This window comes from Alligator sinensis, unplaced genomic scaffold (assembly GCF_000455745.1).
Source record: "Alligator sinensis unplaced genomic scaffold, ASM45574v1 scaffold723_1, whole genome shotgun sequence".
In the NCBI taxonomy this organism is placed as follows: Eukaryota; Metazoa; Chordata; order Crocodylia; family Alligatoridae; genus Alligator; species Alligator sinensis.
In genome coordinates this window covers 80,360-93,344 of record NW_005843506.1, presented here as the reverse complement: position 1 = coordinate 93,344, position 12,985 = coordinate 80,360, and the positions used below count along the sequence as shown (strand labels likewise).

General features: G+C 44.1%; 1 long non-coding RNA gene across 1 annotated transcript in view; it reads left to right on the top strand.

Annotated features, from left to right (window-relative positions):
* Positions 1 to 12,169, top strand: part of LOC112548771 — a 28,191-nt gene extending 16,022 nt beyond the window's left edge. The window contains exon 3 of the long non-coding RNA XR_003092356.1: positions 11,785 to 12,169. This is a non-coding gene — a long non-coding RNA (uncharacterized LOC112548771). The remainder of the gene's footprint in view (positions 1 to 11,784) is intronic.
* The last annotated feature ends 816 nt before the right edge of the window (positions 12,170 to 12,985 follow it).

The window sequence follows — 12,985 nt, the reverse complement described above, 5'->3', positions numbered from 1 at the left end:
TGCTAATAACCAAAAGTGTCTGCTTCCAATCCTACTAGATTACAGGCACCCTCAGCTGCTCTTATCTGGAAAGTGTGATACAAATTATGCAATATATTCCATACTTATGGCCTAAAACACTGTTGCAGTATCTCTGCTGTATATTACTATGCGTAGGTTAGTCACTCAAGGCACTGTCACAGTCTTCAGGTTAGTAAGTACAAACCTAGAATGATTTGAGCTGGAAAGGGTTTTTGGCTGTAGCCGTGTTGATCTAAGGACATAGGCAGGCAAGGTTCTTTGGTTAGATGTGATATCTTTTATTAGATCAACTGAGTAGTTGGGGAAAAGTTCTTTGCAAGCTTTTGGGCACAACCATCCTTCTTCAGGCAGTCTCCCTTTGCCTGAAGAAGGATACTTGTGCCTGGAAGCTTGCAAATAACTTTTTTCTAACTACTCAGTTGGTCTAATTAAAGATATCACATCTACCCAAAGAACCTTGAGCTGGACATGAATTTGGTCCCTTTCCCAATGTATGTGTTTATCACGGTGGGCAGGATTTAGGAGACCAGCATCTACTCTTATTCTTCAAGAAATGTCTTCAAGTTGTTTTTGTTTATTCCCCATGCTTCTGCCATTAGCATGTAGACATGTCAAGTGATCAGCAGTTTGTTTTATTATGCTTCTTCTCATCTAACCAATAGCTGTACTGCAATTTCCTTACCCCCCCCCCTCCAATTACTGTTCTTTGATTACAGCTGGCCATTTTTTAGCTCACCTCTGGGCTTCCATCACTGGCAGACTTCAAGTCTAGTTTAAAAACCTTTTCACTACATTGACGAGTTATCTTTGGATATTTTTCCTCCTCTTCATGAAGTGAAACCATCTCCTCCCAGCAATCTCCCTTTCTGGAAACCCATCCCATGACTGAGGAAGCCAAAGCCCTCCTATCAATACTACCTGTGCCTTATTCACCTCCAGTATTTCATTCACATCCAGGATTAGTGTATCTCTTCCTGGACATTTACCCTCCACCAGGAAGATGGATAAAAACATCACCAGTACCCTCAGTTTTTTCATTCTTTCTCCCAGAATTCTATATTCGCTTCCAGCCTGCTCAGGGTTGTACCTGGCAGTATCATTATTGGCCATACCAATAAGCCCCATGAAGGAATAGCCAAGGGCCAGATGAACCTTGTCAACTTTTCCACAATGTCTTGGATTTAAACTGCAGGCAAGCAGTATACCCTGTGGGATACCATGTATTAGTTAATAATGTACTAATGAATTTATTCACTTATTCATATAAGGAACATTTTGCATATTGGTTATGCTGCTTCTGGTCATATCTTCATGACCATCTGGAAGCTGTACTCTGCACAGGTTTTACCCAATGCAATTAAACTTCCTTAGCCTGACGAAGGGTTTTTGAACCCAAAAGCTTGCTTAATAACTATTCTCCAACTACTTGGGTTGGTCTAATAAAAGATATCAAATTCACCCAAGGAACCTTGTCTGCCTAACAAAAACCAATGCATTTATAGTTATAAAAGGTAGTCTTGTTCTGAATACTTGTCCCACATATCCCATCAGTCTGGTAAAATTAATACATGTATCCCATGTATCCAGGGACACCCTGGACTAGGGTTTAACACAAGACAATAAAGCAGTGTTTGTGTTTGGCTGGTGCTCCACACCTGCCCCTGTTTCTCCCAGCCCCAGCCAAACACAAACACTGCCTTATTGCCAGACAACAGGGGACCTATTTTGACACAGGGAAATATGGTCACCCTAATTTAGATACTTTACTCCCACTCACTTGGTCAATGATCCCATTGACTTTTTTGGTGTCCACAAAGAAGTTCTAAAAATCAACAAGAGTTAGGCAACTAATACCCATTTATAGTGTTGAAAAATCTCACCAATAACTTAGATAAGCTCCTACAAAAAATAATCTGCTACAATTAGACTGATGGAAAATATGGCATTTAAAAAAAAACCCAAGAAAAAACCCACATTTTATTTCCTTTTTAAATTACAGTACAGTTGTGCATACATGAGGCAACATGGTGTAGGTAGGAGATTCATTTCAGTCAATGAAATTGCACCCACTTAAAGCAGGGCTAAATTTCCCCTAAAGTGGCTGGCTAAAATTTTAAATGTTGTTATTGTTGTGATGGTCCAGGCTGTGTCCATCACAGCCATGTAGCTGGTCCAATAAGGATAACACTCACAAGAATTCTTGTCTCTCTGAAATCTTAAACTTAGCACGTGATTGACTGATGCCTATTTTAGGGTTAGGCAATTTAAGGAGGTTGAATCATGGCAGGATAAACTCACTTCCAGAGGAGAATCCTGGTTTGACCTTAGATTAACTCATCACTAACATTCAAATGCAAAAATATGGAAAACTTTTTTAACCTATTCTGCATAGTGCATCCTTCCATGTAGGAAGGAAAGGCTTTCAAAGCCTCTCTGTTTATTGACTCAGCACAGCTAGTAACTTGAATGAGGGGAAGTGCTTCCCAAGTCAAGAGGGGTAACACTTATGTTCAGGAGGTTGGTTCTTGGTTGTTGGCTCAAGTTACAGTGCTGATAAATTAGAATTTGCTACAACTGGATGACTCGTTGGTGATGTACTGTTCATAAAATAAATTGCTGATCTCAATCCAGTTCCAGGGGCAAAATGTTTACAGCACAACTGGCCTCCTGGCTGGCTAGCTTAGCAGAAGAGCCAGGACTAGGCCAGTTCGAGGAACTCTCCTATTACCTGTGAAGTTTAACTCTCCAGGCCATAAGTAAGGTGAACTGGTAGGGCACCAAGTGAGAAAAACTTGCACTGGAGCTGTTCTCTGTATAAGTAGAGGGCTTTAAACTCTGAGAGCACCTTTCTCCAAGAGAAATGTCACTGTCCCATCGAGGTTTGCATTAACTGGTGTCGCAGAGCACTGAGGTGCCCTGCTCCTAGAGAGGGGAAACTGTCGGGGAAAAGAGCCCTAGCAGGGAATAAGAGCCCACCTGCCCACCGAGGGTGCCCTTGGGCCAACTTGACACGGAGAGGGGGCCTTAAGGAGATCACGGCCCTCTTATAGGCCCCCGCCGTGACACTGGGCATGCAAAATACTCCATGCACTCCCAGTTCTCTTCGCTTTCAATTGCTCTTCCCCATATAGGCATGATGGTTTACTTTCCCATAGGTGACATCTTTGTAATTTCTGTGCTTTGGCTTTATTTTTGCTTCGAATTACACAACTTCTTCAACTGCCTTGGCTTTCCTCTTTTGGAAGTTAAGGTCAGCATAAGTCACATCATCACCTTGTGGAGGAGGAGACTGCAAAGCAAGAAGAAAATGAATTAAGTCTGTTTCTTGCATTTTCTTTTGCAGGGGCTAAAGAAAACAGCAAAGCAGTTGTACAAGTACCATATTTACTAGGGCTGTGCAAAGCTTTGGTCCCTGATTCAATTCGGCAGAGATTCGGCCCAATTCAGTGGCTGAATCTCCGAATCTGAATCAAATCAAAGGACCCTTTAATCTCTCCAAATCAAATTGGAACCCTCTGAATCAGTTCAGAGAGATTTGGAGATTCAGACATAGACACAGATTTAAATGTTTTTTCTACATACCTCTATGTAGCAGGTGGCTCCTGAATGCTGCGATACTGGGGCGCATGGAGCATCCCACAGAAGTGCAGGGGGTTCCCCAGTGTGCCCGGCTCCTGAGGGAAAGGCATCCGGGTGGAAATCCCCAAGCCTGCAGGCGGCAGCCTACATCCACCCCCCACTCCACTTGGTTCTGCTCCAGCCATGCTGCTGGCAGGGAGAGGGAGGGGAGATGGACTTGTGCCCCCAGCTTTCAATTTTGGAAAGGTGGTCACCCTACCTATAGCAGCAGTGCCAGTTCCTTGTCACTGCTGCTACAGGGCCAGGTTGGAGCTGTGCTCCATGCTGCAGGCTGCAGCAGGGATGGAGCCTGCTGGCATGAGGGGAGAAGTGGTGGGAATGCAGAGGCAGTGGGAGGGAGGGGGGACAGGCAGCAGCTGTGGCTCTGGCTCCAGCTCTAGCCACAACCTCAGGTTGGGGCCAGAGCCACAGCAACTGCTTGTGCTCCCCTCCCTCATCCCCCCACTGCCTCATTCTCGATTGTAAGGTGAGGGAATTTTTTCCCCCTATGTTAAATGGTGCAGGAAACCTCATCTTCTAAATGAGTAAATACTATTTTCTGTAAAAGAGCACGCTGAGCTTTTAGGAAGCTGCACTCTGATTATCAGACACATCCCTGAAGTTCATAAAGTGCATGCTTAAAACATAAAACATTCTCCAGTGTCTTGATGTTTCTGGGGCTACTGCCTGGAATCAGCACATGATTTTCTAGAGCCATGAACTTTCCAGTCCAAGTGCTAAAGCAAATATTGCATTATCTCTTGGTCCTAAAATCCCACATAACTACTCCAATTAGTCCTGTTCCTTAGTCTTTTATCATTCTGTTTTTATTCTCATTTAATTTGCTGTAAGACTAACTAGTTTCAGGACTCTTTTTTTTAAATGTAGTTAATCCTCTAGTGTTGAAGGTGCTTTTCAGGCCAAGTGATCTATTACCCTGAGCAGGTGTTGTGGTGGCTGTTATTTGATATTATTATCAAAATCTCTATAACCCTGAAGTTCTTGTAGTTGTAGCCAACAATTCCAGATTTTTTTATTGACTTAAAGATCTTAGTATTAAAGTTCAGCACCCTATTCCCTTGTATCAGAGAGAAAAGTAAAATGAGACTGTTGCAGGGCACCTTGGTGCCCTGCTCCTAGAGGGGAAACTGCAGGGGAAAGAGCCCTGGCAGGGACTAAGGAGCCCAGCTGTGGGTTGCCAGGGGCAACCAGGAGGTCAGCTGACTGGAAGGGGCAGGGCCTGGCCCTCATAAGGCCCAGAGGCTGAGGCCAGGCTAGCAGTTCCCTGCCAGCAGCCAGAGAGGCAGGAGCTCCCTAAGCCAGGATGCGGGAAGAAGCTTGATCGCAAGTACAGCTTATGGCAGCTCTGGAGGCTTGAGCAATGATGTTAAGTTATAGCCAGGCAGCTACAATTTGTGTTACAGCCTAGGGGCTTGTGTTTTGCGTTGTTGTTATGTATTACACTGGTGGCTAGGGTGAGGCTATTAGGGGTTGGAGGAGGTCTCATAGTGGACCCACAGTGGTGTGGGGGCCCCAGTGCCAGTGAGGGCACAGCATAGGGGGTACATAGACCCCAGCCCCAGGAAAGGGGCAGCATTAGATGGAGAGCCCCAGAAAGGGGGCAACATTATTGGAAAGCCCAAGCTGGGCACGGCAAGCCCAGAGAGGGGAGCGCCTTATTGAGAAGCCCAAGTGTGGGCACGGCGAGCCCCACAAAGGGGGCAACAGTATTGGGACGCCCCAGTGCGGGTGTGGCGAGCCCCAGAGAAAGGGTACTACTGAGAAGCCCCAGTGTGGGCGTGGTGAGCCCCAGAGAAGGGGTACTACTAAGAAGCCCCAGTGTGGGCATGGTGAGCCCCCGGAGAGAGGGGGCTTAACCAAGAAGTCCCAAAGTGGGCACAGAAGTCCCCAGGAAAGGGGCGGCTTCATAGGGAAGGCCCCAGAGAGGGGCGACCCTACAGAGAAGGCCCAGAGGGGGCGCAGAGAGCCCTAGGAAAACGGCAGCATTGGAGAGCGAGCCCCAAGAGAGGGGCGGTATTCTAGAGGAGGCGCAGAGAGTGGGCGACAGTACAGAGGAGGCCCAGAAAGCGGGTGAGTGTATTTTGACAGACCAACGTCTAGTTAAACTGCGAGGCTTGGGGTGTGGTATAAGGGGTGGTTGGAGCCACGCATAGCCCATAAGGCTAGGGTGCCCAGGGAACCCATTTGCAGGACAAGACCCACAAGGGGACAGAGGTCACAACAAACCGTGTCCAAGGAGATGTAAGGCAGCCTCCCAACCTTATCGAACAGCGAAGGCGTGGCGGGCGAGAAACCGAGGGTGCCCTTGGGCTGACTTGGCACGGAGAAGGGGGCCTTAAGGAGATCACGGCCCTCCTGGAGGACCCCCACCATGACAGACACTTATGATAAAGTTGTCCGGCTCACCGTGGTTTCCATATGATTCATCTCTGCCTTAAGCTTGAATTGAGATGCTTCTGGAAAAAATGAATAAAGTTGGTTATTCTCTGATAGCCTTTGGGAAGCTTAAATATGAATTCCTAATGGACAAGGATCTATATCACCCACTTTCCTGCCCTAACTCTGCCAACAAGGCTGCTAGTTGCACATCAGGCCCATTAGATGGACACCATGTGGAAAATGAATAACCCACACCTTGACCATGCTCCCTCTGTCAGGGAGGGAGACCTACTGCCAGAGGCATTTTGCAGTGCTGCTGTCCAAGCTTTGTGTTAGATGCTTGGGCATGGGACTGTATTAACAAAGGCTTTCACTTCACCAGTATTACTGCGCCTTCATTGGAAAAAGGTCCCCACATTCCTGTGTATTCAACTAAATGAAGGATGCAGTGAAGTGTCTATCAGCATCTGTTCCGAGTGCCCGTTGTGAAGAGCTGGCTTGCCCATTTATCCAAGTAAATCTTACCTTTGAGATTCTTTTTGTATCTCCACACCCTGATACCAAGCAGCACTATGAGAAGTATCCCAACCACAGCTCCAGCAATAGCAGGAAGAAGGCTTTCTAACCCTGTTGGATGCTCTGTAAGAAAGAAATGATCATTAAATGCTGACCTACCAGATAGAAGCTGTAGAATCAGGGGAGCACGGGGCAGGTTCTCTTACCCCCTCTACAAGGATCCCATGAAATAATGGTAGGGGAGGGTGCCATGAGCTGGGCCCAGAGTTCACCAAAGGACTTGCATGGCTTAGCAGCAGAGGAAAAGGTACCTCAGTCTCTGCTCAGAAGAACGATAATTGAAGCCAATTTGTGTCAGAAGATGGTATCAGATGAGCAAAATGGTTAAGCTAAAGCAAAGATGAACTTATGTCCATATCTAGAAACAAATGGAAGCCTGGGCTGAAGGGGAATTCTAGGGACATTTCTGGCTTGCTTCAAATTGGGGAATATTGGAAATCTAGCAAGATAGATTGTCATGATGAAATTTACCATTTAACATGGTTGAGGTGTTAAAGCATCTGAATATTAGATGCTTATCTGAGTTCAATAGATAGATGTGTTTTATCCACCATAAAATGATTTAGAAAATTTTGGTCAGCAGTAATCCAGTGTTACTGCATGTCAGACTCCAAGAAAAGAGAAGGGGTACAGGTACTTAGATGAATGGGGAATCATAGGAAATAGGGATAGAAGGGACCTTGAGAGGCCATCTAATCAATGCTCATGTCCCAAAGCAGAATCAACCACACCTAAATCATGACTAACAGATAGTTGTACCAGCCAACAATCTGCTCCTCAGACTTCAGAAATGGGATAGGAGGAAACCTTAAGTTAAACAGTGTGGGAGGAACCTTGGAGGCTACCTTCAATCATTGGACTCTTACTGAACATCTTGATATACCTTTTACTTCTTGGGTTTGCCAGCAACTCCATACACATACAAAAGGATGTGATCAGTTCTTTCTCCCACTCCTTATGCTCCCCTAGGAAATACTGCAAGGACTAGAGAAGACAAGGCAGATGATTACCCAGGATCCTCACTGTGGTTCTATTTCCATGGCCATTGTTACCAAAGTCACTCTGATATTTAGCCGTGTGAGAGAGGTTAGGCCCTCTGAGAAGCCTAGAGCTGTTGTGACTGCACCTGTTTTATTTTTTAGGTCCTCTTTATGTCCATCAGTTCCCACCTTATACCATTTGACAGTGTATGAGATGCTTGAGTTCTTCAAGAAGCTACGCTGTATAGTGACCTTTCCTCCTTCAGTTTCACTGATAAAGGCAGGAGTCTGATTCACCAGCAGGTGGACAGCTGCAGAAAGAAAGCTACAAGTGACTGCATCCAGTTGCAGAGACATTTGACCACTTGATGCATTTACCTTAATCTCTTGAATAAAAATGCCTTGGAAGGCTCTCCCAAGGGAAGAAGCAGAAGGGTGCTGAGGGTGGATTTTTTTCAGAATTCTGCCAATAAATAGTGTTTATGCATTTGCTTTCAGTTCCTTTCTGGCTTGTTACCCAAGCAACATGTTGAGTCTGCCAGGCGTCTTGTGTTTCAACTTAGTTGGAATTGCCATTTTTTAACTTGCATGTAAGATCATTTTTTACAGGCAAAACTCAACCTCAGTTCTTACTGAAGGCCCTAGAGTCCTGAAGGGCACTGAGGAGCAGTGAGATTTTTAACAACATCAATAAAATCTGGGTGTGCTTAACTTAGGGCTTCTTACTACCAGGCACCCTGAGCTTGAAGTCTGAGGACCAGATCATCAGCTGATGTACGAGTCTCATTCCATTGACGTCACTGGAGGATATGGCACACAGACTTAATTTGCCAACAAGGTTTACCCTTGCTGTACTTTTTAAACATCCCTGAAAGCTCTGTTCCAGCTATCTGATCCCTGTACTTCAATCTCCATTTACTTGTCATCATCCTGAATATTGGGCTGTTATCTGGATGGGAACTCAAGTTAAGAAGGAAATTCTCCTCTATTCTGAAGATGGAGCTAACTTTCTTATTGACTCTAGGGCAGAAAAGGACTTAAATATTTGGCTACGGTTTCCTCTCATCTGCTGACTGGTATGGTCAAAGGAAATCTTGAGAACTTAAGAACTGCCATCCTGAGTCAAACAAAAGTCAATCTAACCCAGTATCCTACATCTGGCAGTGGCAAATAATGGTGTCTTTACAGAAAGAGCATAAGAAATGAGGCCCTTGTAGAGTAATCTGTCCCTGGTCATAACCTCCAGTCACCATCAGTTGGTTACATCCCTAACTTCACATAGTGTCAGTGAACCTGAGCAAAGGCGAAGCTCTGTCGGTGTCCCTGGGTGCTGTTCCTTTTCTGTTCAAACTATTTCTTTTAAAAATAGAGCTCAAATATCCATGGAATTGCTATACCATCTTATGAGATGAGGAGGATTGTAATTTCCCATTACCAGAATGTATTACTAAGCCTTTCTCTTGAGATATGGTTTTCAGTGCTACCTTGATATAACACACAATTGCCTATTGTGAATTCACACAGAACAGGAACTCTGACACTTTCTAACTCTCTCATTGCTGAAATGCTGCATATCATAGATATTTGCCAAAAGGATCACTGGTAATTGCTGCCACCCAAAGAGTCAGAGCTCATTCAAACTAAAATGTCACCCTCCCCCACTTTCTATCAGCTACATCTCTAGAGCCCAGAGGCACCTGCAGTGACTTCTGTCAAGTTGATAGAGGCCAGGTCCCTTGAAAAATTGAACTGTATTGTGAGTGGGCCTGTTTCATTCTCCAGATCCCTCTCATATCAATCAGTCCCATTTTTATAACATTTAATACTATGCAGTGGTGGAGCTGTCCACTGGCTTAAATCTACATTTAGCTGCCTCCCTTCCACTTCACTGATTAAGGCAGGAGTATGATTCAACAGTAAGTCAGCAGCTGCAGAAAGAGACCCAAATTACTTTGCCTTCATGAAAATTGTATGTATCAGGTGAAACATTTAAAGCCACAGTTTCCTCTCCAGTATTTCATGTCTTTTCTTAGAGCTTGGCTATTAAAATATTCTCTGAGCATATTAAGAATTCAACTGGATACCCCTCTCTCTATCCATAGAATGAGCTCTCTGTGTTTCCTAGGCAACAGCAGTCAGTGATGAAGGGAGTGGCAGTCAGGGTGAGTCTGAGGGCCACGGGCCGACCTTTCACGGGCTGCCTGCAGCCCACAGGCCATCAGGTGGACAGCCCTGGAGAACTGGGACACAGGGCCTAGTGTCATTGCATAACCCCAAAATGCAGTAATATTTTGGTTACATGGAAGCAATCTCATCCCAACAAAGGGTTGAACAGGATCGACCTTGCATCAGTGCAAAGAATTTGAGCTATTCTTGATGCCTTGTAAATACAGTCCTCAAAAAAATGTAAGGGATGAAAAGCTAGAATTTAAATTGGTGGTTATATTGATCTGGTCCGTTTCCTTCAAATCTTTTGTCACTCCATCAGAGCCTGTTGCATGCCATTTAGCAAACCCCTTGTTGGGAGTGTAATTTCCACTGATTCTGCATTCAATGATGATTTCCAGTCCTGCTGTATTGATATAGGGTGGTGTCTGATTGTGACAGCCAGAACCAGAGGGATTAATAAGCAATAAATATGTGCTTCTTGGAGGCGTTTGGTATTTTGCCTAAACAGGTAATATTAGTTAATATAAAGCTTGTAAGTTTGTAAACTGCAAATGTAACTTGTTTGCTTTAATTTTAACCAAAATGATAAATTAACTGTTCGTGGAACTGACTGGGCCCCATAGGCGAAGCTGTAGCTGTAAGATTAGGAGACCCAATGGTTTTTGCTCAGGGTTCAGCCTTAGCAGTAAAAAACTGCTTGGCACACCCAACAGATTCCAGGAAGGCACATCCCAAGAAAGCATATTCAAATGAAACCTAAAAGGGCTTGGAACATAGGCGGAGCAATGTCAAATTCAAACCTAAAGGTGCTGCATCATAATTTGCTTATTGGATAAACCCGAGTCTGGGTAGTAACCTTTTGTGATAATTTTTAACACCTTTCAGTCCCATAGGGTAACAGCTATAGGGCAACATTGTGAGTGGCTCTGAGGCCAACACATTAGCACAAGACTAGATATAAAAAGCACGTGCGTCACCAGCAGGAAGGAGGGAACAGAACAGTCATTTCTGTTTCGAGCCCGGCCCCAGACTCCTGGTATGAGTAAGGATCGGATCCTGATCAAGGGATCTTCCCTGGTAACCCTCTGACAGCGTCAGTCGGGGGCGCCTGACTTCACTGGAATCACTTGACAAATACCTGGCATTGAGGGACTATTGATAAGTTGCCAACTCATGTCTGTCTATCTGTTGTTTTGAACAGCCCAGTGGCTAATACCCTCGCAGTGTCCAGTTGGCCTGTGACAGAATTGATCAATCTATCTGTTGTTATTATCTGTTATTATTATTTACTATTAGCTCTTTAATACTGCATTATCTGCTTATTGCATTTATCTTTCTGTTAACTGTTGTGTGTGTGTGTAAGCTATAATAAATTTGCCTTTGCTTCACTCCCAACTTTGCCTCCTCGATCTGAAACTGAATCAAACAGCCCAGTTGGCCTGTGATAAAATTGATACACTCGCAGTGCCCAGCTGGCCTGTGACACTGATCCACTGTGATAGCAGCCTTAGTACATTGTGCAGACTCTGAAACACCAAAAACTGTCAGTGCTTGCACTCCTCAAGATGGGACAAAAAATGAAATCAGCAAAACCTATTATCAGGTGACCCACTGTAAAATGTCTGCATTTCCCTAAATGGAGATAAAGTATATGAGCAGGGCCTGGGGGCTGTAGACATGGTCAGTGACTGATAGACCACACTGACCAGTGTAGATTATAGACCTAGCAAAACTCTGAGTTATACATGATATCTCTCTAAGCTGGTATAAAATCAATAATCAATAAAATTGCATTTAAATCACAAGTGGTAGCCTGGAAAAGTAAAACAAAAAATCTGTTTTTTAAGCTTCTAATATCAGACCAGGCCGAAAATAAATAACTCCTTTTTTAAAAAGTGTATAACAGGAGCTAAAAGTAACAATTAATGTTTTGCCTTGTGATAACAATTAAGTTGTATGTAGTCAACTAGAATCCTATTGCACTAATAATGTGCCACTGTTAACCTGTTCTGTATTACAGCTGGCCTACTCAGCAAAGTAAAAGAAACAGAACATGGCAAGTAGCAGTCCCAGATGGTGAGGAAAAGAAATAAGAAGTCCTCTCACCCAGAACTGCACTTTTCACAAGAACACAGCCAATTGGCTTCCTTCAAATGCAACAGAAACTGGTTCGGTCTAATTCCCAAAGTTCCAGTAAAACAAATAAATTTGAATAACACCAATCAAAATATTTATTTAAATAACCCACATATACATATTGGGTATAAACACAGAATCTGGGAAAGACCTCAGCAGATTCAAGACAACCTGCTGCCAGCCTGCATGCCTCGTTCTTTCTCCCTCCTGCATCACCAGCCAGTATAGGTGAGAATCTATATAGTGTGGTTGCAAGTAGCTAGACAGGCTTATTCTCATGCTTTGGGGTGTAATCAATTAAAGGTTGTGTTATAATCCTTGCCTCTTTATCTTGTCTGTTGTCTCTCTATCTGACTTGGATGGTAGTAGTACCTTACCTCTTAAAAGGGAGTGAAGGATCATTGGAAAATGTAATTGTATCTTAACTTGGTGTACAAAAAGGGTAAGCAGTAAGGGAATTATAACTGTCCCTGAATTCTGTGTCTAAGCTTGCAAAAATAGCCCTGATCATAAACAAGCTGCAGTCTTGTCTCTCAAAAGACCAAATGGTACTGGGTTTTTGGTAACAGACCTCTCTGCTATGGATATGGGGGGCAGTGACTAGACCAAGTTCTGGCTGAGCACTCTGCACATACATAAACTATTGGCACTATTTGACAGCTAGCCTAGGGCACATTTTGGCCTATGTGGCCTCTCATTGCTGCCCGGAGAACACCAGTGGCTTCCAGAACAACAGAGAGAAACCTGTATACAGTGAATCGAGCTTGCAGGTCCCAAGAGGAAATTTCTGTTTTGAGAAGCCAGTCACAAATTTAGGAAAGGAGACTGCAAAACAAAGATATTTGAGGTAACCAGAGATGGATCGAGGGTGATAAAGATGGGAAGGAGAAGGAAATGGAGGGGAGAAAGAGTGAGGGGGCAAATGAGAAACTGTGCATCAAACACTATATGATAGTACTGAAAACATTTCTATTTACTGTTGCTCGCACATCAAAAATGGTGTGAAGTAATTAGAAAGGGTTCAGAAAGGATCAACAAAATGATTTGAGGTATGGAGAAAAGGTCTTATATGGAAAGGTTTAAGA